This window comes from Palaemon carinicauda, chromosome 43 (genome assembly GCF_036898095.1).
Source record: "Palaemon carinicauda isolate YSFRI2023 chromosome 43, ASM3689809v2, whole genome shotgun sequence".
NCBI classification, from domain to species: domain Eukaryota; kingdom Metazoa; phylum Arthropoda; class Malacostraca; order Decapoda; family Palaemonidae; genus Palaemon; species Palaemon carinicauda.
Window position 1 is genome coordinate 19,772,216 of NC_090767.1, and position 27,877 is coordinate 19,800,092.

At 38.9% G+C, this 27,877-nt stretch overlaps 2 long non-coding RNA genes across 3 annotated transcripts in view; one reads left to right on the forward strand and one right to left on the reverse strand.

Annotated features, from left to right (window-relative positions):
• LOC137633441 (uncharacterized) overlaps positions 1-27,103 on the forward strand; it is a 149,123-nt gene extending 122,020 nt beyond the window's left edge. The window contains exons 1-3 of one of the 2 annotated variants that reach the window (XR_011042218.1): positions 9,276-9,373; positions 14,132-14,294; positions 22,881-27,103. This is a non-coding gene — a long non-coding RNA (uncharacterized lncRNA). Of the gene's footprint in view, positions 1-9,275; positions 9,374-14,131; positions 14,295-22,880 lie in introns of those variants that run through there. The other variant, XR_011042217.1, reaches the window with a different exon arrangement.
• The window catches only part of LOC137633440 (uncharacterized), a 376,441-nt gene that overhangs the window by 59,610 nt on the left and 288,954 nt on the right, over positions 1-27,877 (reverse strand). The gene's annotated exons all lie outside the window — the stretch shown is intronic.

Genomic DNA, 27,877 nt, shown 5'->3' on the forward strand with positions numbered 1-27,877 from the left:
GAGAGCTGAAGGCAGAGATTCAACGTCTCTCCAACACTATGGAAACTCTTCAAAAGGATCAAGAAATGGAAACAACATTTCTCATCCAAGTTGCAGGATCTTCAACTAACCAACGAGCGACTAAAGAGTGAACTCTCTAATAAAGAGAATGCAATTGGAGATCAATTAGATAGATTAACTGAGAAGGACCAAAAGATTCTTGGACTGACTCAACAATTGGAAAAAGTTCAGGAAGAAAATAAAGCCCGAATTAAGAGGGAAGCAAAACTCGAGGAAGAGATAGAGGAACTGAAAGCAGAGACTCAAGGTCTCTCCAACAGAATCGAAACTCTTCAAAAGGAAAAAGAAATCGAGATTGAGAAATTCTCGACTAAGTTGCAACATCTTCAAAAAAGCAGCGATCACCTAAAAGAGCAATTATCTAATAAAGATGCTTCCATCGGAGAATATCTAAATAGATTAAGTGAGATGGGACAAATAAATCTTGAAATGAGTGAGCAACTGGAAAGAGCTAATGATGAAAAAGTGACCTTTATTCATCGGTTGGAATCTGTATTTGAGGAAGAGACTGAGGAACTGAAAGAGACAATTGAGGAGCAATGGGGGATCATTAGAGAGATGAAAACAGAGAAAGAGAGGCTGGAGATGAGCCTGACTGAGGCTAGAATCAATGATTTGGTCAGGAATGGAAGGTACAACTGCCTCTTAAGGCCCAGATAAACTATCAATCATGATTGTGTAATCTAAGTGGTTGTGCAGGCATATCCTTTAGTGAGTAGGTGTGATCGACAGTTTGCGCAGATGATTGAGTAGTGTTTGCCCAATCATAGTAGTTACACAATTAGGACTGATAGTCTGTAGCGATGATTGCGCCAACAGCAAAGTTTTTTCTTTGGTACCATGGCGAGCGCACAGGACTCTCAAGATTTTTTGGGGGGAGTTTATTCAACTCTATAGAGATTTTCCTGCTTTGTGGAAAATTAAAAGCGATGATGATAAGAACAGAAGTTTGAAAAGTGAATGCTATGTCAAATTGATAGAAAAAATGCGAAAAATAGACCCTAGTGCCACACTATCCACAGTGACCAAGAAATTAAACTCTTTACGTTCGAACTATCAAAAGGAACTGAAAAAGGTACTCAACAGTATGAAGTCAGTGCTGGTGTAGATGATATATAGACGCCTTCATTGTGGTATTTCGACGACCTTTCATTCCTTCGTGACCAGGAGGTCCAGCAGCCTGGAGTGTCGCGTATGGATGATGTGGATGATGACAAATGGAATCAATAGATAACATTTCAACTATTCATCCATATTTTTACATTAATAATAACATATACCAATTATTCACCCATTCATTTACATTAATAATAACATAAACAAGTTATATATATATATATATATATACACACATAAATATGTGTATGTGTATATGTATGTGTTTGTAAATGCATATGTATATATATATATATATATGTGTGTGTGTGTGTGTGTGTGTATGTGTATGTGTACATGTATGTGTTTGTAAATGCATATGTATATATATACATATATATATATATATATATATTTATATATATATATACATATATATATATATATATAGTATATATATATGTATATATATATATGTATATACATATATATGTATATACATATATATATATCTATATATACATATATATATATATGTATATACACACACACACACACATATATATATATATACACACACACACATATATATATATATATGTATGTATGCATGTATATACATATATATACTTATATATATATATATATATATACACACACACATATATATATATATATATACAAACACATATATATATATACACACATATATATATATATATATACACACATATATATATATACAAACACACATACATATATATATATATGTATATACACACACATATATATATATATGTGTGTATATAAATATACAGTATATACAGTATATATATATATATATATATATCCTAACCATTAACTTATTAACAATTATCTAAAGCAGTTCATGAGATGAACATGAACCATAAAAAAGTTATGTATATCTTGCTATATAGAAGTTAGCATCCCAAACGTCTACTCTTGTTAAGACTAGGCTATAGATGCTGTGATCAACTTAATGCATTATTTGTTAATCCGAGAGTCTTGCCAGGGAACAGATCCTTCATTATTAAAGTCATTACAAAATGCATCCTTTAAATATTTCGCAGATGAAGTTTCATTGTGTGCGCAGGTTGGTGCCAGTTGTCATACCTCTCATTCGCTTCATTAACCTTCTTATCATTCTGATCTTCAACATCTAAACCATTTAGATATGCTTGTGCATTACGTTTCCTCAAGTAATTATGGAGATAGCAACATGCCATAACAACTGTTGAAGCCTATGCTGGTGACATCAATCGTCGACAAAAGAACTCTAAATCGAGCTGACATAATCCCAAAAACATTTTCAAACGATGCGTCTACCTCGGGATAATCTGTAATCATAGATAGCTTGGATTTGGTTAAGTTACTGTATGCAAAAGGCTTTATTAAGTTATCCAGTAAAAGAAATGCATCATCTGCAACGAAAACAAAAGGTAAAGCGTCAGGGCAGCCGGGTAAAGTGGTTGGTCCAGGGATACTTCATTTCTTTTCTTTCATTTTCTTACCAAATTTTGTGTTAGCAAACACTCCATGATCTGACACTCTACCATTGGTAACTACATCAACCATCATAAATTCATAGTGAGCGTTAATAACAGCCATAAGCACAATGGTAAATGTATGTTTATAGATAAAGTAATATGATCCAGATATAATGGGTTTCTTGATTTGCACGTGTTTCCCATCGATTATTATTATTATTATTATTATTATTATTATTATTATTATTATTATTATTATTAACCAAGCTACAACCCTTGTTGGAAAAGCAAGATGCTATAAGCCCAAGGGCCCCAACAGGGAAAAATAGCCCAGTGAGGAAAGGAAATAAGGAAATAAATAAATTATGAGATTGCCCCAATGCAAAGGGGAAACTGTCAAGTCCTTTCAAATGCTGTTTTAGGGATCTGAAAGAATAAAATTGATATACTCGTAAATATCCATACATCATTTTCATCCTGTCAATCATCATTATCGTGATCAATATTTTAGATAAAATTTTAGGAAAATGAAAAGGCTATATTTTATTTTATGAATGCATTAGGCTATTTTGACCTGACCACTTCGCCTGACTGGAATTTTTAATATATCATACTTCCTATTCTGGCAGAGGTCGGTTCCGCATGCACCCAGAAAATTAGATAGTAACCAATAGAAATCTTAAGATTTCTCAATTATTTTCTTTTATGAAGCCTAAAGAAATCAAAATATTCCTAGTAATCTCCCTTTACATTCCGCAAGATCCCTCCACATTAGGCAGTGAGTCACAGCAGGTAGATTCAGACGTCTCAAGAAAATACAGAAATTGGAAATGCAGAGTAAACGTTATGAAGCACTCTCACTTGCATGCTCACATCTCAAGCAAAGTAACGACTTCATTGATATTTTTGCCATGAGCTGGGCTCAAGAATTTAGGGAAATCAGTGCAGAACAGCAAATATATGCCAGGAAGGCTATTAATGATATTCTTTTTGAGGCAAAATTAAGTACATTGCAGAGACACAGTGTTAAGATTAATGAAAATAATATTCAAAGTAGGTCTCCCACGCCCATCTCTGCACTGTCCTCTGACAGCGGAGCATTCACAAGTCGAGGTAATATTATAATCTGAAATATAACAGATACGACTGGAGTACGTGTTTACACAACAATGTCAGACCTTTTGAATGATCCCCAGTACAACTTGGAAAACTAAATACGTTATGACATATTGGCATCAGGATCCCCCCCCCCCCTCTTTTTTTTTGGGGGGGGGGGATTTGTTCCCAAGGGGAAATATATTTTCTTATGTATTTGGTGATGGTGTTAAAGAATTTGTCATTTAATAGTCCAACTATTATTAATAAATACTTTTGTTATCTGCACCTTCTTTAACCTACCTTAATATATTCCTTTAATACAGTGCAAATAGCACTACAGGTTTCCATGATGATGCCACCAAGGCTTTGTGGAGAGATAGCTGTGGTGAACATTAGTTCCTGAAATGTTTGTCCAAGATTTTCATGCGTGAATATACTCCTTTTTCTGAACAACTCTTTCATCCAACTCTTTTTTTTTTCTTACTTTTACTTTCCTCCTCATCGTCTAAAGGCAGAATAATGCCAATACATGCTGCCTCTTTGCTCATCTTCACGCTACAAGCTTTAAAAGTGAACTAATGATTGCACAAACTTGATTGTAGTGTAAGGGCTCAAACACTGTTTGCGCCATCTCGAAGATTGTACAATCATGATTGACACTTTATCTGGGCCTTAACGAAAGAAACAGAAATAAGCAAAATATTAAACAGTTACTGGATCTAGTATATCCTTTTATATACAATAATATACTTTACGTTTGTCCTGGTTTCTATCAATGTTTTTTTTTTGGGAGGCTATATAGGATAGGGACTATAAAAAGAAACCCTGGAAATAAATTGAAATAAATGGCAAGAGGCCGAATGGTCGGAAGAATGACTAAATCTCACAGATCTCGTAATTTCAAATATAACGAATATATAAAAAAAGAGTTTATCTATTCAGAATATCTATCCTGATATAGACTTTATTTTAATAAACACATTTCAGAATTTAATAGCAATTTTAATCACTATTCATTACTTTGAAATAAATTTGAAAATTACGCTGTCCCTAAATCTCACAGACTTCGCGACTCCTGAAAGCCCTGAGGCGCCTCCCGGGCCCACCGTGACCTTGGGCCCTGGAAGGAGCTTCAGGAGGTCCTACGTCCTGAGTGACTGAGTCCTGACGGGACAAGGTCAGTGAACAATGAATAGTGAACCTAAACGGATCTACTCTACTTCCTTCTAAGGGTGAGGCTATTTTTTTCCTTTTTAACTTTGTGTTGTTTTAATCGGTTTATATATGTGTGTGTGTATTACCAGTCCACCGCAGGACAAAGGCCTCAGACATGTCCTTCCACTGAGTCTGTTTATAGTCTTTCTATGCCAGTTTACGCCCGCAAACAGTTCGTCGATCCATCGTCTTCTCTTCCTTTCCCTCTGCTTCTTTTACAATCTGTAGGGACCCATTCTTGTATTCTTAATGTCCATCTATTGTCTGTCATCCTCATTATATATCCTGACATCTATTAGACTTTATAATAGACTGAAAAGGTCAATAAACACATTAAATATATATAATTCTCTTGTGCAAACCATAATGGAATTCAGTAAATATATCAATTGTCTTTTGTTCCTTACAAGCGTTTTACCGACATCTTTGCATAAATAAAAACATTCATCATGATCTCTTTTTTACTATTTTTCTTTTCTCACAATTTTCATGAAATATTTTCAGGTCTTCTTCTGTTCCCGTAATTATATAAAGAAAATCTATCTTATTGGTAAACGACTCAGTTTGTCTCAATAATTCATGCATTTATACATGCATTTGTTCATGCATTTATACATATTTCATGTGTTATTCACGTTAGTTTTCGTGATTTCTATTTACACACACATACACATTTCTAAGAAGTTTTTGTTCATTAGAGAGAGAGAGAGAGAGAGAGAGAGAGAGAGAGAGAGAGAGAGAGTGGACTCTCCTACTCAACTGAATCATGTTCTCTCTCTCTCTCTCTCTCTCTCTCTCTCTCTCTCTCTCTCTGCTTAATTGTTTATAACATGATTTTGAATATTATGGTAAAGATGGTTGTCAAAATTCATAAAGTTTCAGTCCTTGGCTATATATGTTGGCTTATCTTAATTACGCATAAAAGATATAAGCCAAGAAAATCGTGCTTAAAATTAAAGTTAATTTTAACAAACAATCCTTTGTGAAACTTTCCGAGTAAGTCTGACATATAACGGCTTTCCATCTAGCCTTTTTCTGTCGTAAATATTTAAATAGTGACTTAAATAACAACATATTAAACAATGACTGATACTTTATGGCTTGACGAATGAATAGCATTGCATTATGCTTTATTAAGGCTGGACAAACATGTCGGATTATATTATGTGGACTGCCTAGAGAAGAGGAAATGCAGCGTTGCCACATGTTCAAAAGAGTTTAGTGGATAATTCATTTATTCGAAAGTCAAGTATCATATACAAATCAAGGCTTTAAATTGAGTGACTTTTCTATAATAATTAAATCATTTATAACATAATAAATCCCCTTTTTCAGTATAAAGTAAAATATGGTTTGGAGATTTGGCAATGAATTAGCGCACCATTGTTGGAAAACAAAACAAAGTCAGGTGTATTTTGTCTCTCTCTCTCTCTCTCTCTCTCTCTCTCTCTCTCTCTCTCTCTTATTATTGTCTCCCTGAAATATATTATTTTTATTCGAGAATTCTGCCATTCCTTGATATATATAATTGTTGATATTCCATTGTTTATTCCCGATTAAACGTATTCAAATTCTCTTTGAGTGTTTCTTCTTCGACAATTTAAGATAGGTGACTATTTAAGCACATTGCCAAACTACTTTTATGTACTTTAAATCTCATGTGATGTACTCTACTGTACTGTTTATTCCTGTGGTATTACTTTATAATGTGGAATTTGCTTCGCCATAAATTTCTTTCACAACATTTAGAGGAAATTATTATTATTATTATTATTGTTGTTGTTGTTGTTGTTGTTGTTATTCTCTGAACCATGGTTTTCCACTGTCTTGGGATAGTGTTCTCTGGCTAAAGGGTACAACACTCAGGTACGCTATTTTATCTTATTTCTCTTCCTTTTTTTTTAAGTTTATGGTTTATATATAATAGATTTATTTTAATGTTGTTTCTGTTCTTAAAATAGTTTAATTGTTCATGACTTCGCTCGTACTTTATTTATTTCCTTTCCTCACTGGGCTATTTTCCTTAGTTGGTGATGAAAACTGGCCAAACTACAGCCATGAATAAGGACATGTCTGAGGTCTTTGTCCTGCAGTGGACTAGAAACGGCTACATAGATCTCTCTCTCTCTCTCTCTCTCTCTCTCTCTCAATAATAATAATAATTGATATATATTTGCGTGTAGAACTCTCTCTCTCTCTCTCTCTCTCTCTCTCTCTCTCTCTCTCTCTCGTATTTTATTCATTTCTTTATTTCCTTGCCTCATTGGGCTATTTTTTCTTGTTGGAGCCCTTGGGCTTATAGCATCCTGCATTTCCAATTAGGGTTGTAGCTTAGCTAATAATAATAAATATTGACGGAGTGGTGTAGCACTGGACTTAGGTATTGTAGGTCCATAATATTCCACTGAGTTTACTCAACTGTATATAAACATATCCTTATCATTTGGGGTTATAATACAGGACAAAGGCCTCAGACATGTCCTTATTCATGTCTATGGTTTGGCCAATTTTCATCAACACGCTGGACAACTGCGTGTTGGTGATGGTGGGAGACTTTTCTCTGATCACACAGGAAACCAACCTAGTATTGGTGTTCCAGACAAATTAAATTAAAATTTGTTGGAAGATTTTCATCTTAAAACTTATTTAAGCAACAAGAGATTTAAATCTTTAACATTCATAATAAATATAAAAATTCCTGATAAAATTAATATGATAAAATTTGATTGATTTTAATTAAATGTAAAAGTAAAAATTTTAAAATTTATTTCCTTAAAAGATTTGACAAAAAAAAGAAAAGTATTTGTTTCATGTTTTACCAGATAACTTTAGCAAAAACCTTAAAATTTAATATTTCTAACAAATAAATAAAACAATTATAGCCATAATAACATATTTATTCAATAATTTATTAAATTTCTAAGTGAATTTTGATTAAAATATATTTTATATATAAATAATCTAAATTTAGAATGATAGTTATATACTAAGAAAGCCTTCTAGGGTGAGTTTTTAACTAGTCTATTAATATATATTTATTCTATATATAATTTCAATGGTATATTGATATATTAAGACTATAAAAAACTAATATATATATAATATTTCAAACTGTGATATTTGCCAAATATTTGTAAGATAATAAAGGTAATATTGCCCTTATTTACGTAAAAAGTTGACAATTACCTTTGAAATATCTATTACTTGTTATTTTCACTTAATATCTTGGCGCTAAATTCAAACACTAACAAAATATCCTAATTATTCCAAATTACGAGAAATATACAGACTTTTCAACAAATTTTCTTGATTAAAATTAAACTTTGATAAAATCTAAGGGAATTTCATTGAAAATTTCACTATATTTGATTCATTTAATCTTTTTCATTTTGACCACGTGTTCTTGCTAAAAATCAGCTGATTTTTTTGTATTACCAACTAATACTTGCAATGTACCTTTAATATATCATATTTATTTGATAAATAGAGATTTATTGGTATAAAATACTATTTAAAATACATTTTTATAGTTTAATAATATAATATTCAATAAAAATAATATTTATTAAGCATAGATTTAAAGTTTATACAATAGTTATATGATAGAATAGTTAATAGTTGCAAAATTAGTTGTTTTTACACTCAATAGGAGGCGATACCATCGCCATGTCCATGAACATTTTTTAGGTGCCGAGCGTAAAATGTGTATAAAAACATTATTAATTATTTTAAATATATCATAATCATATTTTAATTTAATATTTATATGGCTTAATTGTTTTAAATTCACTTTATATATGATTTTATTATATATTTTGTATTTAAGCTTGTTGGCACTTAGATCATGGCGTCTACATTTAGGGGAATTATTCCAAAATAAAAAAAAATCTAGTGACTTTGGGAACAAGTTTTCTAAACCAGTTTGATAGTTTGAAAAAATATTCTATTGTTTATGGTTACTAAAATTTAATTCCTGAAAGTAATTACATTTTATAATATAACTATAAAGCACAGAAATATATATAATACTGAATTTAGATTAGGTTGATAAATGCTAGGGAGAAAATTAGCTCCTAATTTGGGGGAAATTTTATAGTAGAAAAATCAGTTTGATGCTTTAAGTAAATTTTATTATTTATGGTTACAAAAGACGTAATTCCTAAAATTAATTACATTTTATGATATGATAATAAGACACCTAAATATATATAACACTGAATTTAGATTGTGTTGACGAATGCTAGGGAGAAAATTAGCCCCTATTTTAGGGGAAGTTTCGTTTGTTTAGATTAACAATATGGCAGCCAGAGACCGGAGTCATACATCAAGCTCATCAAAGTAGCTGTCGCAGTTTACAAGTTTTATCTATTTTTTGTGCCTTTTAAAGTGACTTTTCTGTAAGTATTAGTATAAGAATTTAATCTATATAAGTCTATTGTTGATTTGAAATATAATTAAAAGTAGCAATCCCAGAATTTATATGGGAAAATGTAGATTTAGAGTTTGTGAACCGGCTTCTAGTGACAGAACCATGTGCTTCATGCTATATCCTACTTAATGGTTAATTCTTTCATTATCGAAAGTTATTTTAATACTCTTACTGCATAAAGGTCATATTACGGCCATAGCAGAATCTGTTACTTAAGTTATAAATTGTGCCATTTACTTATCCCCAATTTTAGATTTTCATAGTGGCAGAGACTAGCCCACGTGATTTCAGTGTTATATTCTTCAAATTCCATGATCCAGACCATTCCTGGAAATTTCTGGAATCCTATATGTAATTTTAACTTATAAACAGCTATGTAAATTTTATGTATTGTAATTTTACCAATATTTTTCATTGGCAGATCATAATTTCTCCCCTGACCTAACCTAACCTCCAGTATGTGAGGGTCTTACCTTAGACAAAAACCCCTGTTATATTTATGTTAAAGACTATTATTTCACCTGATCATATAGTGACAAGTTGTCTAAAACTCCCAATATAATTAGCATATTTCTGCCCACTGAACTATTAGGGTTTTTGAAGTAGTTTTTTAAATTATTCAGTATATTTCAAAAGTTGTAGATATTGCGTTACTCTCCGCAAGCATTTCTTGCTAACTACTGCTATTGTAGATCTGAACGGGTTTGCTGGTGACATCAATTGTCTGTCTTTATTCATAGAAGATTGTTCATATATGCGTTGTTCATTTTCTATTTTTGAGAGTATATATAAATAAATCGTTATCAGGAAAACTAATGATAGACTCCTTTCAGATAAAATTTTTTCTGTATTACTGATTCTGATTTCGAACAGAAAATATGTTTTCCTGTAGTAAATAACGTGATTTGACCGAATTTGAACTTCATTTTAACCGCAAACAAACAGAACAACCAATCCGACTAACTTTAGGTTGCCGAACTGGTTGCTGTTATCACGAATGAAATGATGGTGAAAACTGGTTAAATCACGTTTTCTACAGGAAAACATATATTTTCTGTTAAAATTAAATATAATCCCTATTGTTATATGTGTTAAAATGTTTAAATATAATGACTCGTTCAACGGTGTCACTTCACTCACGTATGTACTGAGAACGATAAGATTAGCAACATTACCAATGATACACAGTGTTAACAACGTTACAAAGGCACTGCTAACGATAGAAATGCTACAGTAATATTATGTGTATTTTAAAGAATTGTTCCATATACACTTTACATAATTTATAAAAAGGTACAAAAAGGGTACAGAACCTAACAAACCAACCTAACCTAACCTAGAAGTTAACAGGTCACAAACCCAATATAATGACTTTTGTTGAATGACTTGCCTTTATGACCCGGACGGCGAAACTTTCGGGTCACGGGAGGGTGAGACTGACGACTTAACTAGCGACTTTTTCCCAAAAATGTACCTTTATAAGCAGGAACAGTCACACTGTCGTTTCGTTTTGGTGTTAGACATCTTGATTTGGGTATTACAGTAAAATATGTGAATGTCTTTCCTGTAAGATAGGAAGGAGCGGTACTTGGGGCACTGCAAACGTTGAGGTATTACATTATGTGCTTTAAGGAAATTATCAACATTGGATTTCGAATCATAAAAATCACCATGGAATTTAGCAAATACTTTTAGAAATGGAATACTGCAGACGTTAGAAGTTTCTATAAACTTCCTCCATCGCAAAATACGAAAAAATAAAACCTCACTTGAAATGACGGACACCTTACTAGACAAAGGTTTCCAGGGAAAAGGGTTTGGTGGAAGGGGTATGAATAGACCACTTAAAGAGATGAAGGAAGGGGGTAGGGAGATATTACCTGACAACCCCCTTGTGCAAACTTTAAATACGTAAGGGGTCGTGATTAGTTAACGGGAAAACAACGGAGTCTAGAGGGTAAACACAAATGAACTGGAATGGGAAATCGGGGTGTGAAAAAGGTAATAACAAAAGAAATAAAAGCAATATAGGAAGTTAAAATGGAATGTATGATAAAAATTTAATGGGAATATAAAATGAGGCGATTTTATAAGGTATCGGATAATTAAACGAATAATTATTAGGTCAAACGTAATATGTATACGAGGGTATTACATAACTAATCAAGTAATAGACTTGAACAGAGCTGGAAGAGAGACGGAGAGTTACATTTCACGTTTAGAGAAGAAGAAATCCTACTGGTGGAGGAAAAGTCTCTGCGCAGGGAGGCGGGGTTTTTGCGCAGGGAGGCGGGGTTTTTGCGCAGGGAGGCGGGGTTTTTGCGCAGGGAGGCGGGGTTTTTGCGCAGAACGTCGAAACCTGCTATGTACAAACGCACGTACAAGAGCGTCTACAACGGGCAAGTAGAATGAGAAAAATTAAATGAAAAACACTGCTAATGTTAGCATGATACGCTAACATTTTATTTACATCAGACGTTGGCAGCACTGGTTACTATATTTTTTCATGAGACATAGTCTTTGCAACGGCACCTCCAAAGTTTATCCAGCTATACTGTTTTGTATTTTCCTCCTTTTATTATACATCCAAGGAGGTAATGTATAGAGAAGAAAAGGCTTGTTTTACGATATATCGTTTCCCCAGTATGTTTTCCCCACCCAAAACACCGAGTTCCCACTGGGGGGTCCACTATTTTCGTAGGATATAGATATATATTTCTGAAACTATTCATTTGCGACGGGAACGAGTGTCATTATCAAAGAGTGCGTAATTTTTTCTATAAGAACAAGTAATTTTTTCCTAGGTTACATTGCCCTGTAATACACTACAATAATACCAAATTTTCTATTTTTGAGAGTATATATATAAATAAATCATTGTCAGGAAAACTAATCATAGAATCCTTTCCATAGAATTTTTAAGAATAATTTGGTTCGTGATTTAAACATGGTTAATATGTTTATTCCCACATTAATGCAAAAATGAGTTTTATCTTGGTGTTATCACTTCGGCTGTCTAACTATACGAGGTGTTGTCTGATACTGACGAACAACTGGGTGCCACTCCCCACTAATCAGTTTAATGCATAGCCACTCGGTTCTTAGCCCCCTCCTAGACTACAGACTTACTCCAGGTGCTACCAGATTTTGTATATTTTTCTTGTAGGTAATGCTCAGCCATTTGTGTTTTGTCTTTGGGGGAAATTCTGATTCTGTTTGCTCGACGACTGGCGTTTTCTCATGGTATCGTATGTCTGCTGCTATTACAAAATTTGGCCGCAAGTTCCCTCACTTGAGGGTACACTTGGCCACACTATTTTACATTATTTCTCCTCTTGGTTTGTTAGTTTTTATAATTTGTAGAGGAGATATTTATTTTGATGGTACTGTTCCTAAATTATTTCATTTTTTCCTGTTTCCTCGCTGGGCTATTTTACCTTGTTGGAGCCCCTGTGCTTGTGGCATCCTGCTTTTCCAACGTAGCCTAGCAAGTAATAATAGAAATAATAATATTTGGGAACTCTTCGACCACTTACTCATATTTAGAACCTTACAATTGAGAATCATGCGGGTCAGAGTGTACACTCATGTTTGGGGTTTATCACCTTTGACCTTCCATGGAAGTAGTTTGGCTTCATATCGCAAATCACAGAAGCACAGGATGAACCATCTGCTGTATTGTCTCAAGTGACCCCCAACAGTCATTGGACGACCAAATTTTGTCATTTTAATAAGCAACGCTTAAAGTTTAATAAATTTTTCCAATATCTATCATTTTTATATTTACCTCCACCTGCAAAGTTGGAAGGAGGTTATGTTTTACCTTGTGTTTGTTTGTTTGTGAACCGCTTCCTGGCCACAATTTTAATCGTAGAGTAATGGAACTGGCAGGGATTAACTCTTATGTAAATAGCTGGAAATGAATAAATTTTGAAAGGTCAAGGTCACAGTCTAGCAAAATGTCCAATTCACGTAATCTTTCACAAGTTTGGACATCTTTGTCAGAGAGACTTCAAACTTGGTTCACATTTAAGTGTATTGAAATCCACGTCAATTAATACGTGTTAAGGTCTAAGGTCAAGGTCGAGAAATAAGGTGCCGCGGCGGAGGTCTGCACTCTACTGAGTGCCCTTCTAGTTTTAAAAAGCAACACTTAATAGTTTTATATAATTTTATATCTGTAGTTTTTATATTTGTTCTTATGATAACTTGATTTTTGTAAGTTAGCAAAACAGTCATGTAAACTGAAGTAAATTTATTTGTGTATAAAATGTATTTGCCGATTCACTTATGGTTAACCCTTTTACCCCCAGGCTCTTTGGAAATTTCCCACCCTTAACCCCCAAGGGTTAATTTTTCCCCCAGCACATTTTGCAGTATATTTTCTTTAAATTGCTCTAACAGCCTTAATTTTTGTCATAGAGAGGTCGGGTTGGTCTCATTCTCTTGGAAAATGCCTGAATTTTCTCAAAAAATTATCAAAAATATGAAAAAAAAAATTTTTATAGCATTTTTTTGCAAGGACGTACCGGTACGTCCATGGGGGTAAAGGGATGAGTATTGTGAAACGTACCAGTACGTCCTTTGGGGGTAAAAGGGTTAATATTAGTGATTTTCCGGATTCTTTATATATATTTTTAAATCCAGGTTTAGGTGACACCAATATGACTTATTTTATATCGGTTAATAAAATTGCAGTTGAATATATAAGATTTTCAATTTGCAGGTGACCTACGATGCAGGATGAGTCAAGGACAGAGGCAATGTAGGCGACCTGTAATAAGTCTCCGTTGGGAGAAGGGTCTGCTTCTTTCTCCGAGCCTCAGCCTTCGGCTCCCCCAGTTGGATAGCGTACTCCCTGTCCAAACAGTTTCTACACCCTTATAAAGGTTTGTCTCTCGGTTAATAGGTATAGAAAATAACTCTCTGGATCATTTATATTATTTGATAATTTGTGATTTGTTCCGTAACTGAAATACAAACCATGCTATTTAATATGGGTAATTACTTTCGGCGTAGCTGAAATTACGAACCATTAGAATTTTAACGAGGGTTTACTACCCCACCGCTAGTTAGCGGGGGGGGGGGGGGGGGGGTAGGGAGGATAGCCTGCTACCCTCCCCCCTCACACACACCTGTGCTGAGTTAGCTTTGCTATCGGCTCGGGTGCTAGACAGACGTGTCCACTGTCACCCTCGCCTACACTGACAGCCATTGTTAATCTTTAGTTTGCTTCTTCTTTTTCTACAGTGTGTTTGTGAATTTGGCCTCTACGATGCGAAAGTGTCCCGAGTTACCTGACCGTCCTTGTGGGACTTATATATCGGCAATCGACACTGATCCTCACACCTTATGCCCTTATTGTAGGGCCAACGGTTTGATAGTAGTAATGTATGTGGTGAGTGCAGGGAGTGGTCTACCTCCCAGTGGGAAAGGTTTTCCCGGTGCCGGAAGAAGAAGTCCAAGCAGGATATTTCTCTTTCAAAGGTTTCTTTGAAGAGAGAAAATCCTAAGGTCTCTTCTTCCGTAGCCCAAACCTCCTCCGAAGCTCCCACTCGATCGGCTTCTCCAGAGAGGCCGTCGAATGGTAGCGTAGGCCGCATTTCTGTTGACTGATCCCGGGGTTTGGGAGAGGGAGTTGCCTCCCGTAGCGAGGCAGCTCCTCCTCCTCCCCCAGGGGAGGATTTAATTGTATCACTTAATGTTAATGTCTCTAATAATGATCATTTACAGCTTTGGGCTTCCTTGGGGCTTCAGGGCTCGCCCTTCAAGGAAGCCCTGTTTGACATAATCAGGTTGGGAGCAGCTGTCAAACAGTCGCCGACGGTGGCAGAGGTTGATCCTCTGTCTATCGTCGACGTTGTTGTGGCAGAGGCCTCCAATGAGAGTGTTCAAACCTCTGCTCCTGTTGCTGATGTAGATGAAGGCTTAGTTCCCCCCTCCGAACATCCTTCGAGGGAGGAACTAAGTCAAACGGTCTCTCCTGCAGGTGATTCTTCCCCTAGGGGGAGTTCACTAACAGAGACTCCTCTTCGCAGGACTGCCGATGGTCTGCCTGCTGCCCCCAGAGGGCGTATAAGACGTAAAGCTCTCCTTCCACTTCGCCGTCGAGGTCTTCCTTCACCTCACAAGGGTGTTAGGAGGCGCCTCTTCGGTTCGTCGTCTTCGCAGTCCGCTGCAGAGGAACCTCGTCCTTCAACGACCGTTCCAGCTACATCCATGGACCTGGACCTCTCCGCAGATCGTTCGCGATCTCCGTCTCCTGCCAGACCTGCTGACCTGCCGTCGCCGTTCCTGGCTGCCGATGCGCTGTGGGCGCCCACCCATCTCGTTATTAAACGGGCACCAGTCCCTTCGGGGCAAAAGGGACTTTCGCACATTGTGTGTAAGTCCCTTAAGCGCCAGGTATCCCCTGCGCGCCAACTTTCTCCTGCGCGCCAGCGTGCTATTGCGTGCAAACGCTCTCCTACAGTTGCAGAGACATCTTGCCAGCGATCTCTTGTGCGCCAGCGCTCTCCTGCTTGTGCTGCTGTTCCTGAGACAACGCGCCAGCGCTTACCTGCGCGGCCACGCTCACCTGCTCGCCAGCGCGCCACTGCGCACCCACATCCTGATGCGCGCCTACGGTCTCCTGAGCGCCAGCGCTCGCCTGCACGTCATCGATCTCCTGCGCGCCCACGATCTTCGAATCTGGGCGTGAAGGGGAAGACATCCTCTTCCCCTGCTCGCCAGCACGCCACTGAACGCCGACGCACCATCGGACCCCGCCTGCTCGCCATCCCTCGCCTACGCGCCATCGCCCGCAGTCTCCATCGTGCGCCCACACGCCGCCTGCTAGACCTTCTGATGTGCGCCCATCTGCGCGCCCGCGCGCTAGGGATATTTCCCCAGCGCGCGCCCAACGGAATCGCCCTTACAGGCTCTACGGGATCTTGCGCGTGTGCGAGCAATCGCGTCCGCGCGCGACCAACGGAATCGCCCTTACAGGCTCTACGGGATCTTGCGCGTGCGCACGCCAACGCTTATCCAGCCTGCTGCTCCAGAACGCGCCCCTGCGCGCCATCGTTCGCCTGCGCACCCACGCGCTCCTTCGCCCATGCACCCACGCGCTCCTTCGCTCACGCACCCACGCGCTCCTTCGCCCATGCACCCATGCGCTCCTTCGCTCACGCACCCACGCGCTCCTTCGCCCATGCACCCATGCGCTCCTTCGCTCACGCACCACGCGCTCCATCGCCCACGCGCTCCATCACCTACGCGCCCACGAGTTCCTTCGCCTGCGTGCCATCGCTCACCTACGCGCCAACGCGCTCCCTCGCCTGCGCGCCATCGCTCGCCCGCGTCCCCTCGCACTCGCCATCGCTCGCCCGTGCGCCCTCGCCATCGCCCACGCTCCCGCGTGTGTGAACGATCACCTGCGTGCGATCCCGGAAAAATCCTATTGTGCGACCCCCAGCGTGTTCCCCACGCGCGAGGTTGAGGACAACGCACAGCCAGGTCGTCATCATCGTGTCCCCCCCCCTCCGGCAGGTGCAGAACAGCGCGCTCGTTGGAGGGAGGGAGAACTCCAAACTGGTCCAGAAACTTTCCTTCCACAGCTGCTTCTTTTCAGGCTGACCCTGTTGTGGTTTCTACTCCTAGGGATCGAACGATCCCCTTCACTCAAGAGGGAGTCTCTGACAGCGCTGCTGTCAGTCGGCAGCCCTTGTTTGGGTCCCTAGTCAGAGCGGTTGTGCAGGCTTTTAAGCCCGCATTCTCTGAACTGGGCCTCAAATCAGCGGCAGTCTCGGCTCCCCTGAAGAAGAAGAGAGGAGTAGATGACGTGGTGACTTCTCCTAGGGCTAAGCTGGCTCCTCGGAAATCTTTGAGGAAGGCTCCCTCCCCCACCCAGACGTTCTTTCCCTCCCCTTCGGAAGAGGATTTCCCGTCCTCGGGATTCACGTGAGGTGAGGCGTTCTCCCATCGCACCAATGGGAGAAACCCCGCCTCGCTCTGAGAAGTCTTCTCGGGTGGAAGTGGAGAAGAGCCTCCCACCATCTCTGTTTTAGTCCTGTATCCCTCCTAGGAGGGAGTCGAAGGATTCTAAGACGGCTCTGAAGTCATCCGCGAGGATTAGACCAGAGCCAGCCCAGCCCGCAGAGAACGTCCACGAGTCCCACCAAGAAGAGCCTTTGGGGACAGGAGACTTTGCTGCCAGTCCATCAGGAGGAGTACCTCAGGAGTCGGAACATGCATTCTGGCAGGTTCTGACTCTGATGAGGAATCTCAACGGGTTCGCGGATCCGGAGATTCCTCCTCGAGAGGGCAAGGACACAGTTCTGGACCGAGTCGTCGGTACTCAAAAGCCCCCTAAGGCCAGCGCGGCTTTGCCTTGGTCACAGGGAGTTAAGAGTGCCAGAGATAAGATCGAGAGCCAGCTCTCCGAGCTTGCCTCCTCCAGCCGTTCCAGCGCCGGCAACAAACTCCTCCCGCCTCCTCGTGTCCATCAGAGGGGGTGCTTTGAGATCATGAAGGAGTCTTGTTTAGCTCTCCCCCTAAATCACTCAGTGGAAGAGCTTACCAGGGGAGTCCCTCTAGAGAGAGACTCCAACCGGCAGAGTGTCTTTCTCGGCCTCGGAGATTCTCAGTCAGGAGAAGATAGCGGAGTGTGCCATGCAGGCAACTTCGTGGCTGGACATCTGGCTAGGGTCTCTCGGCATCCTGCTACGATCCGAGGACTTGTATAAGGAGAGTACTAGGAAGGCCTTGGAGACCTTCCTCCTTTCAGGCACTCGTACCATCGAGTTTCTAGCCCATCAAGTCTCGAACTTATGGGCTAATTCCATCTTGAAGCGTCGAGATGCAGTGTCTGAGAGGTTCAACACGAAGGTCCCCAGCACCGAGGTCAGCAGGCTCAGACATTCCTCCATCTTGGGGAGTAGTCTGTTTGAGCCTAAGGACGAGGAACAGGTGGCTGAGAGGTGGAGGAAGTCCAACCAGGATTCTCTCCTACATAGGGCTTTAACATCGAAACCCTATAAACCTCCAGCAGCCCAACAACAACCTCGCCTCACAAAGACGACGAGTCAACCCTTCTTCGACACCTAGACAAACTTCTGGGACTTTGCCAAGATCTGGGGATCATGGTAAATCTCGAGAAGTCTTCTCTGCTTCCTACCCAAAGACTGGTATATCTAGGCATGGTTATAGACACCAATCTCCACAAAGTCTTCCCATCAGACGACAGGATAGCAAGGCTGAGAAAGGTCGCAAGTCCTTTCCTCAGACGAGACGAACTCCCAGCCCATTCGTGGTTATGTCTCCTCGGTCATCTCTCATCCTTGGCCCGTCTAGTTCCCAATGGTCGCTTCAGAATGAGATCTCTGCAATGGCGACTCAAGTCCTGGTGGAATCAAGGACACGAGTCCCCGGACGTCTTGATCCCTATGGGTCTTGCGGAATGGACGGACCTTCAGTGGTGGGTGACAGACGAGAACCTACGAAAGCGAGTGGATCTTCTCGTCCTCCCCCCGGATTTGATGCTGTTTTCGGACGCCTCTAAGAAAGGGTGGGGAGGGGCCCACGTTCTGAACCACAGGACCTCATGCCTGTGGTCAGAATCAGAAAAGTGCCTCCATATAAACCTGCTAGAAATGAAGGCCGTATTTCTGGCCCTTCAACAGTTCCAACAATACCTGGCGGGTCACTCTGTGGTGGTGGTGAACGACAACACCACAGTAGTGGCTTACATCAACAAGCAAGGAGGTACCTTTTCAGAGCAGCTATCCCATCTTGCAGTAGAGATACTGAGATGGACCGAAGCCCACTCGATTCCACTATCGGCTCGCTTCATTCCAGGCTAGAGGAATGTGCTCGCCGACAGTCTGAGCAGAACGTCTCAGATAGTGAGTACCGAGTGGTCTTTGGTTCATCTAGTAGCCAACAAAGTCCTGACTTTGTGGGGTTCCCCGACTGTGGATCTGTTCGCTACAGCGCTGAACTTCAAGCTCCTGCTGTACTGCTCCCCAGTCCCGGACCCCAAGGCACTCTGGCAAGATGCCTTCTAACAACGGTGGGCCAACATCGACGTGTACGTCTTTCCCCCATTCTGTCTGATGAGGAGGGTGCTCAACAAGATCAGAATATCGGTCAATCTTTCAATGACCCTCATAGCTCCGCTATGGCATCACGCAGAATGGTTTCCAGACCTTCTGCAACTCCTAACGGAACTTCCGAGAGAACTCCCTTCGCGACACGAGCTACTCAGACAACCACACGCCAACATCTTCCACAAAGCCGTAGCTTTGCTACAACTTCACACCTGGAGACTATCCAGCATCTCCTCGCTGAGAGAGGATTTTCGCAATAAGTTGCGATTAGGATGTCTGGACATCTGCGAAAGTCATCCGTAACTGTCTACCAGGCAAAGTAGAAAGTCTTCTGTGGTTGGTGTCGTGGAAGGGGTATCTCTCCACTCGATGCCACTATTCCAGCAATAGCGGAGTTCCTTGTGTATTTGCGGGAAGAAATGCGCCTTTCGGTCTCAGCGGTGAAAGGCTATCGCTCAGCCTTAAGTCTAGCCTTCAGGCTCAAAGGAGTGGACATTTTCTCCTCGCTGGAACTTTCCCTACTCATACATAGTTATGAACTTACCTGCCCTCAGTCGGAAGTGAGTCCTCCTCCATGGAACGTGGTTCTAGTTCTCAGGTCTCTCAAGAGACCTCCCCATGAACCATTACGTCAGGCATCAGATCGCCACCTAACTTGGAAGACGGTGTTCCTACTTGCTTTGGCATCGGCCAAGCGAGTCGGCCATCTTCATGGTCTCTCATATGACATCGCCCATTCAAGGGGATGGAGGAGGTAACGTTCAAATTCGTCCCTGAGTTTATTGCAAAGACTCAGAATCCGGGGGTGCCGGACCCTCGGTTTGACTCCTTCCAGATTTCGAGTCTTCATTCTGTAACAAATGACCCAGACCATCTCCTACTGTGCCCAGTAAGGAGTCTGAGGCTATATCTCAAAAGAACGGCTGCAGTCCGTCCCCAGGTGCAGGCATTGTTTGTGAGCACTGGGAGGACTAAGAGGAGGGTCACCAAGAACACCATCTCGGCATGGATTCGTAGGGTGATCCATCTGTCCCTGAATCCAGATCCTCCTCCGTCACGTCGCCCTAGAGCACATGATGTCAGGGGCGTAGCTATGTCTCTGGCCTTCAAGAAGAATTTCTCAGTGACGCAGATTCTTCAGGCTGGGGTGTGGAAGCATCAGACGACCTTCACAGCCCACTACCTGCAAGACATGACCCACAGGAGGCTTGATACGTTCTCTATCGGCCCTATGGTGGCTGCACAACAGCTGGTTTAAAACCTCAGGCTCCTTAATGGACAAGTAGCAGAAGGTTGAGGGCATTGTTACCCGGTCTTAGTCTGCATGAATGAAAAGGTTTGTCTGGCCCTTACTCTTTTCTTCATCCTCCCCTCTCTTGGGGAAAGCAGCATCCTGGGTTCTCTGCACAGCTGACCTCAAACCACTGCAGGTAAACCATGTTTCCTTGTGTTCCTAGTATTAAGATAATACCGACACGTCCCCATACCCTGACGAGGTGGTATTGGGAGAGTCCTATCCTAAGTTTCCATCTAAAGGACTACAGGTCAACTTCCTAGGATGAGTCGCACTTTATTATACCTTTACACATAGCTTGCGTAGGCCGCAGTCCTTGCGTAGCAAGGTTCTAGCTAAGTGCAGGGACTCCTTATTGTTGAGTGCTGACACACTCAAATAATGAGTCCCCGGGCAAAGTCAAAAGCTAGTACTGGCTGTGACATTTCCACCCTTCCTAATGGATGAGTCACACCTATTAAATAGCGTGGTTTGTATGTCAGTTACGGAACAAATGACAAATTCATAGATAATTTGTATTTTTCCTAACTATACAAGCCTTAGCTATTTAATCAACTTGCCCTCCAGCCCTATCCCCCGTGAAGTCCTACCTCCAAGCAAAGTAAGCTCAAGCACAGGTGTGTTTGAGGGGGAGGGGGGTAGCAAGCTACCCTCCCTACCCCCCGCTAACTAGCGGTGAGGTAGTAAACCCTCGTTAAAATTCTCATGGCTCATCATTTCAGCTACGCTGAAAGTAATAACCCTTATTAAATAGCTAAGGTTTGTATAGTTAGGAAAAATACAAATTATCTATGAATTTGTCATACTCATTTTCATCTTTCTTTTTGAAAAAGCTAGCACTTATTACCATCTCTTGTTCAACACACATATCTACCAGTCTCTCACCACTCTCATTTTCACCTGGTACGCCATACTTCCCAATGACACCTTCTACCTCTCCAGCGCCCACTCTAGCATTTAAGTCACCCATGACAACTACATAATTCCTTCTACCCAGTCCTTCTACACACCTAGTTAATTCATTCCAGAACTCATTCCGCTCTTCTTCACTTTTCTCTCTACCTGGCCCATACGCACTGACAAACGCCCAACATTCCCTACCCAACCTAACCCTTACCTACATTAACTTAGATGATATCTCCTTCCATTCCGCTACTTTACCTGTCATCCATTCACTCGGCAATAAAGCCACACCCTCTCTCGCTCTTCCCCTTTCAATCCCAGACACTCTACCAGACATTTCACCAAACATCACTTCACCCTTTCCTTTTATCTTTGTCTCACACAAGGCCAATACATCCATCCTTTTATTCCTAAACATACTTCCAATCTCACATCTTTTACTCTCTATCGTACTACATCCACGCACATTCAAACACCCCAAAACTAGAGTGCGGGGAGCAGTCACTCTCCCCCCAGCTCCATCTCTTTGTCGATGTCTCACAGGATTGTAGATACAGGAGAGGGGGTTCCCAGCCCCCTCGTCCCGTCCCGTTTAGTCGCCTCTTACGTCACAATCGCTCGCCATTCATTCCTATTTCTAGCACGCTCTCTTGCCTCTCTCACATTTATTAATACTTAAAATATATTAAGATACATTTTAGTATTTAAGAACTGACATAGGATTTTGTGTTTAGAAAAGCTATACTGTATAAATGTACATTAATAATATGCAGAATATCACTGGCTTATTTAAAACTTCTATTCCAAAGTTTCATTTTAACCAGAGTAATTTTATTTGTAATATACAAAAGATATAAACTTTAAGGTTTGAATCTGAAGAACTATTCTTGTCGGCCATTTTGAGAGAGAAGAATAATGTACTAATGTATGGAATAATCAAAACTATTTTATAAGATTCTATGGTTTTCTATAGGGAAGAAGAAGGGCTGAACTTAGTGGCCTATTCATAGTAAACACTAGAAAGATTTGAACTACTTATTTAAGTACGGCCGTACTTATTTGAATTGTTACTTAACAAAGCAAGCTGTTCTTCCTCCTATCAGACCAATGATGAATATTTTCAATACTTTATTACAAAAATCTTAAATCAAAGGTTGAGACCATTTGATAACTTTTCTCTTTTATTGCAGATAATCTTCCTTCAGTAATTGGTGCGATAGAGAGAATCTTTAGCAAGAATTCAAGAAAGCTTTGCAAGTGCCACAATGCAATATAGATCAATTGGAGGTTGATACATTAGTCGTAAGTGTGAAACATCTGGTCTCACGAAGCCCTCGGTCAACTCAAGAGTCTTACGAAGACCCTGATGGGCTCCAGGAGTCTTACAGAGCCCCCAATGGACTCCTGGAGTCTTACGAAGCCCTGTCAACTTGGTTTTACAAAGCCGCCAATGGATGCCAGGAGTGTTACAAAGTCCCCAATGGACTTAAGGAGTCTTCCAAAGCTCTGAGCCGACTCCAAGAGACTTACGAAGCCCCAAATGGACTCCAGGAGTCTTACGAAGCCCTCGGTCAACTCAAAGTGTCTTAAAAATCCCCCAGTGGACTCCAGGAGTCTTACAAAGCTCTCGGCCGACTCCAAGAGTCTTCAGAAAGCCATCAAAAGTTGAAAAACAGATGCCACATCATGACTTGCTTCACCGCTGCCAAAACAAAAAATGCAATTTGTCACTCAGGTAGATTATATAAAAAATGGCACAAAAGGTATTGGGTTTTATCACAAGCTTTAATCCAATTTAATTTATGTATATAATCTTTTTAATCCCTTCTTATTCACATTTAGTTATACAAAAGTGGTGGAATTGGTTGTATAGGTGGAAAGGATACCAAATGGTTTCAGTGTAAGTAATGGTAAAGTTTAATGAAATTTCCATTTCAGAATCAAGTGTGAAATTTCACATTAAAGCTCCTACTTATAGTTTAACCACAGATTTATACTCTGCAAGAGTTATCAATAGAGCAGAGTTGTGTTAGCCAACTGTATATGCTAACCAATAAGCCTCTGTACCAAGGTCATCCTCTTGTCATTTGTTTGATTTCTCATGGCTTGAAGGTACACTGAAGGTACACTGTCACACTATTCTATGTGAACTTATTTCCTTTCCTCACTGGGTTATTTTCCCTTGGTTTTATACTATCCTTAGCTAAGGTAGTAATAATACTATTAGCATCAGGGGAGATTTTGAAGTGTTTAATATTTTTAAGTTTTAAACTAGTTGATAGGTTTAAGGTAGCGAGCTATTTGGTTGTAGGTCCGCTTATGTCTGTCAAATTAGGTATAGACTTTTTCATAGACATAGTCTGGTTATCTTCTCACTTGTCTGTTGCTGTCTTTGTTCAGACTAGATTTGGTTGGTAAGAAATTCAAGTTAAAGTTTAGATTACTTTTGAAAAATCTTGTTATATGTATTAGGTTCATGTTAAACTTACCAGAGCAATTTAGTATTCAATGCATGCATTCCATGAAGGGTCATTAAAATAAACCTAATTATTAAAGAAATGATTAAAATACTTTCTTGGTATCCATTTAAGTTTATACCCAGATCTCCCTCACATTTGGCTATGATTTCTCTCTACAATTCCTTTGGGAAGAATAAGGACACAGCTTCCCCAATCAGGCCATTTACCTGTACCATCTTTCTGTGGGAACAGTTTGCAAATACTTTACCTTTGTGAAATATATTCTTTGTATCTTATTTTGGCAAAGGTCTTCATTTATAGTTGAATAACACATGAATCGCAAATAAGTATTTAAAGTTAATTCAGTTTAGATTTTAATATATATTTCAAAAGAATGAATGTTTTCCGTCGTAGAACTGGGTCCTCGGTTGAAAGAATTCAGTCTTGTGTTTTCTTGTTCTCTTCCATATTTGGGTTTAAGACCTTGACTTTATGAGATGCGGAAGTTTGCGTTTGTTAAGCAAAGAGTTTTCAGTTCGCAGACCCTACTTGATATGAATCCAATCTTGGCCGCAGTTTGTGGTTTTTGCATTTTCTGTCCTTCCTCTGAACTTTTGACTTCACAGTTTAACTGTAAGGTTTTCCCCAGGGCTCGGTTGCCAAATGGTCTCCCAGCACCCAACACCTGTGCCTTATATAACCCAAGTTCAAGATATGTATTGTTGAATCGGTCACCATTTAGTGTCTCGGTTTTTGAAAGACTTAAAAAAAAGGTAAAGTTTTGTGGCTATTTAACCCCTTCCTCAGGTAGATTTATTTTGTGTTTGTCTTCTCAATGTTCTGTTGTGTTTCTTGTTAACTAGATTTCATATTTCCTAAACTGTGAATGATCTCTGTATATTACTGTAGCGCAAAAGACGATGGCGCAATGGTTGTAATTTAGCATTTTTTATTGTCTTACTCCAAAGCTGTTTATTGTACTTCATCTCAAATTTTAATTTAGTCTTTGAGTTGGAGCAAATCTTTAGTGAGATATTCAGTCTTAAGATGTGACTCTAACTATATATTTAAACTATAATAGTAACTTAGTATTTGGTCCCTTTTTTTATGATCAAAATATTTGGAAGTCGTAAATTATTCATCTTTCAGTGTTGATCTTATAGTTAGGGACGGGGTAGTTAGACCTGTCAGTATATATATAAAAAAAACTTGAATCTCGGCAGCTATTGCCTGATTGTGCGTATTTCTGTCTACTTCGTGTGATACTTTGATGTTTGATAGACACCAGGTGTTTTATGTGGGTTAATCCAAGCAACTAATGATTTGAATGCAGTTCAATGTGAGGAGGATGTAAGAAAGGTTTTAGCATTGCCAAAACTTTGCAGATATTTAGTAAAATACATGACCAATATTCTCTTGTTTCGTAAGTAATCACAAATGTATCATAGAAAATTGTGGTCAAACTTAATTTCAATTGGTTTTGTAGCCTCTAAATTCACCATTTTGGAAGCGTAAACGTTGCAGAGGTCGATGAAGGAAAGAACTGCTAGTGATTTGAGCTCTCTGGGAAGCTTTTTAAATATTTATTTGTGTCTGAGCAAAGGTCTGGCTGTGATTTTAGCCTTCTGGAAATATACACATCCTGTGCAAATTAACTTTTAGAATATATGAACAAAGTTATTTCCTTGATTGATTTGCTTATAGATCAGTAAGTGCAAACTGTTTATTATTAAATGTTTCACCAGATATTTTATATATTAAATTGTGTTTATCATAATTTGTACAAATTTGATTTTATTTAACTGAAGAGGATAATGTATGTAGACAGGAATTGAATATTTAATTGGAGATTTTAAAAACAATGTAGATCAAGATTAAAAAGAATTTCATGTTTTCAAAGTAAAAGTTATTTTAAATGAGCTTTTTTTTTTTTTTTGTATATCATCTTGAGTCTTGGACAACTAAGACAGTGAGATATAGGAGACAGACAAGTCCACAAAGGTTGTCCATTTTAACCAAATTTTTAGCTATTTGTCACTTTCATCAAATTGAAAAAATGTTTAGTATTTTCTAAATAATTTTCCTGTTTCAAACGTAATGAACGACTGTAGATTTCACTTTGCAACTTTTATTCATATTTTTCATTTTGATATAAAATCTTTGTTTTTGACTCATTATTTATATTAATATTCAAAATTTGAGCAACTAATTTATTACATTGTTGCAAAGAATCAAATTATATATTCTCAAAATATGATTTTGCATTAATTTTTAATTTCACAAAACTGTATTTTGAAATTATAATTGAATATGATTTTGCATTGATTATTTAACTATTAAATGATAATGGTTTTATGATCATAAAAATGGATTTTTGTAACATTTAAATATTCCTGGATTGTGATGAATATAAATCATTTTGAGGAGGACTGTCGTCATTTTGGTCGAGTGTTGGTCACTAGTAAGTAGTTTAACATCTCGGAGGCATTTTATAAATGCACTACTGTATAATACAACAGCTGTATAGATGTGAGAGGTACTGTATTACTGATATGAACCTATACATCTCCTCCTGCTTGTTCTCTTTAAGCTATAACAATGTTTTCGACATTGTTACAGATTAAAGAAAAACAGAAGGAAATGTATAGTTTGATATATCATTAATACAGTACCTCTGTAAGCTATACAACTGTATTATACAGTAGTGTATTTCTCAAACGACTTGGAGAATTGAATTCACTTAAGAGTGTCCAACAATCGACCTAAATGACGACAGTACTCCTCAAAATGATGTATATTTAAAACTACAGGAACATTTAAACTCTAATTACAAAATACATTTTTTATGAACTTGAACAATGATTCATTTAAGATATATTTTGGGTTAATATTTTATGCCTTTTACTTGCATTATTATGCTTCATGATGTATGAAATTATGCCTTTTACTTGCATTATTATGCTTCATGATGTATGAAATATATTACTATGTAAGAATATGTAATTAAAACAAGGACTAATAAAGTTAAAGTTAAAGATTTACTTTTATTTAATCAAAGTACAAAAATAAAAAAATATATTTTTTAAAATTTTATTTTTACATATACATTAGTGTCCCCCCCAAAATAGGGGCTGACCTCACAGAACGGCTTTGCATGCACTTGGCGACCTTCCCTTGGTGCCCTGCAGGTCAGAGAATCCGTGCAGTAGGCAGACGATGGCAGAGGTACTACCGAGACTATTGTATCGTGTGCCTTTTATCTGAATGGGAAATTGAGTACCTGGCAACTGCCTTGGTTAATGGGAGAATTGCCACTAAGAGGTCTTCCATTTTTGGTTAAGGTGAAATTGGTTTTCTCAAAGTTAGTTAGAAGTTTATTATAACTTGAGATGAAACTGCCATATTTTATCCTTTATATAAAGTCCTTAGGTGTAATTCTTAAAAGGTGATTTAAAATGTCATAATTAAAGAGGTCATCTTGAACCAGAATTAGTTGGGAAAATTATAAAGTCACATTTATAGTTTGGTTAACCGACTGATTTTCAAAAGTTCCATTTAATAAACAAAAGCAAAATTGCTTTATAAAATCATGACAAGATATCAAATTTATATTTTTAACCCATTCAAAGCCAAACACCATCTTTAACAAAGCAATTTCATATTCCTTTTAAAAAATAAATCAAAATTCCATTCTACATCACGGTCAGATGGAATACTGTCGGCAGAAA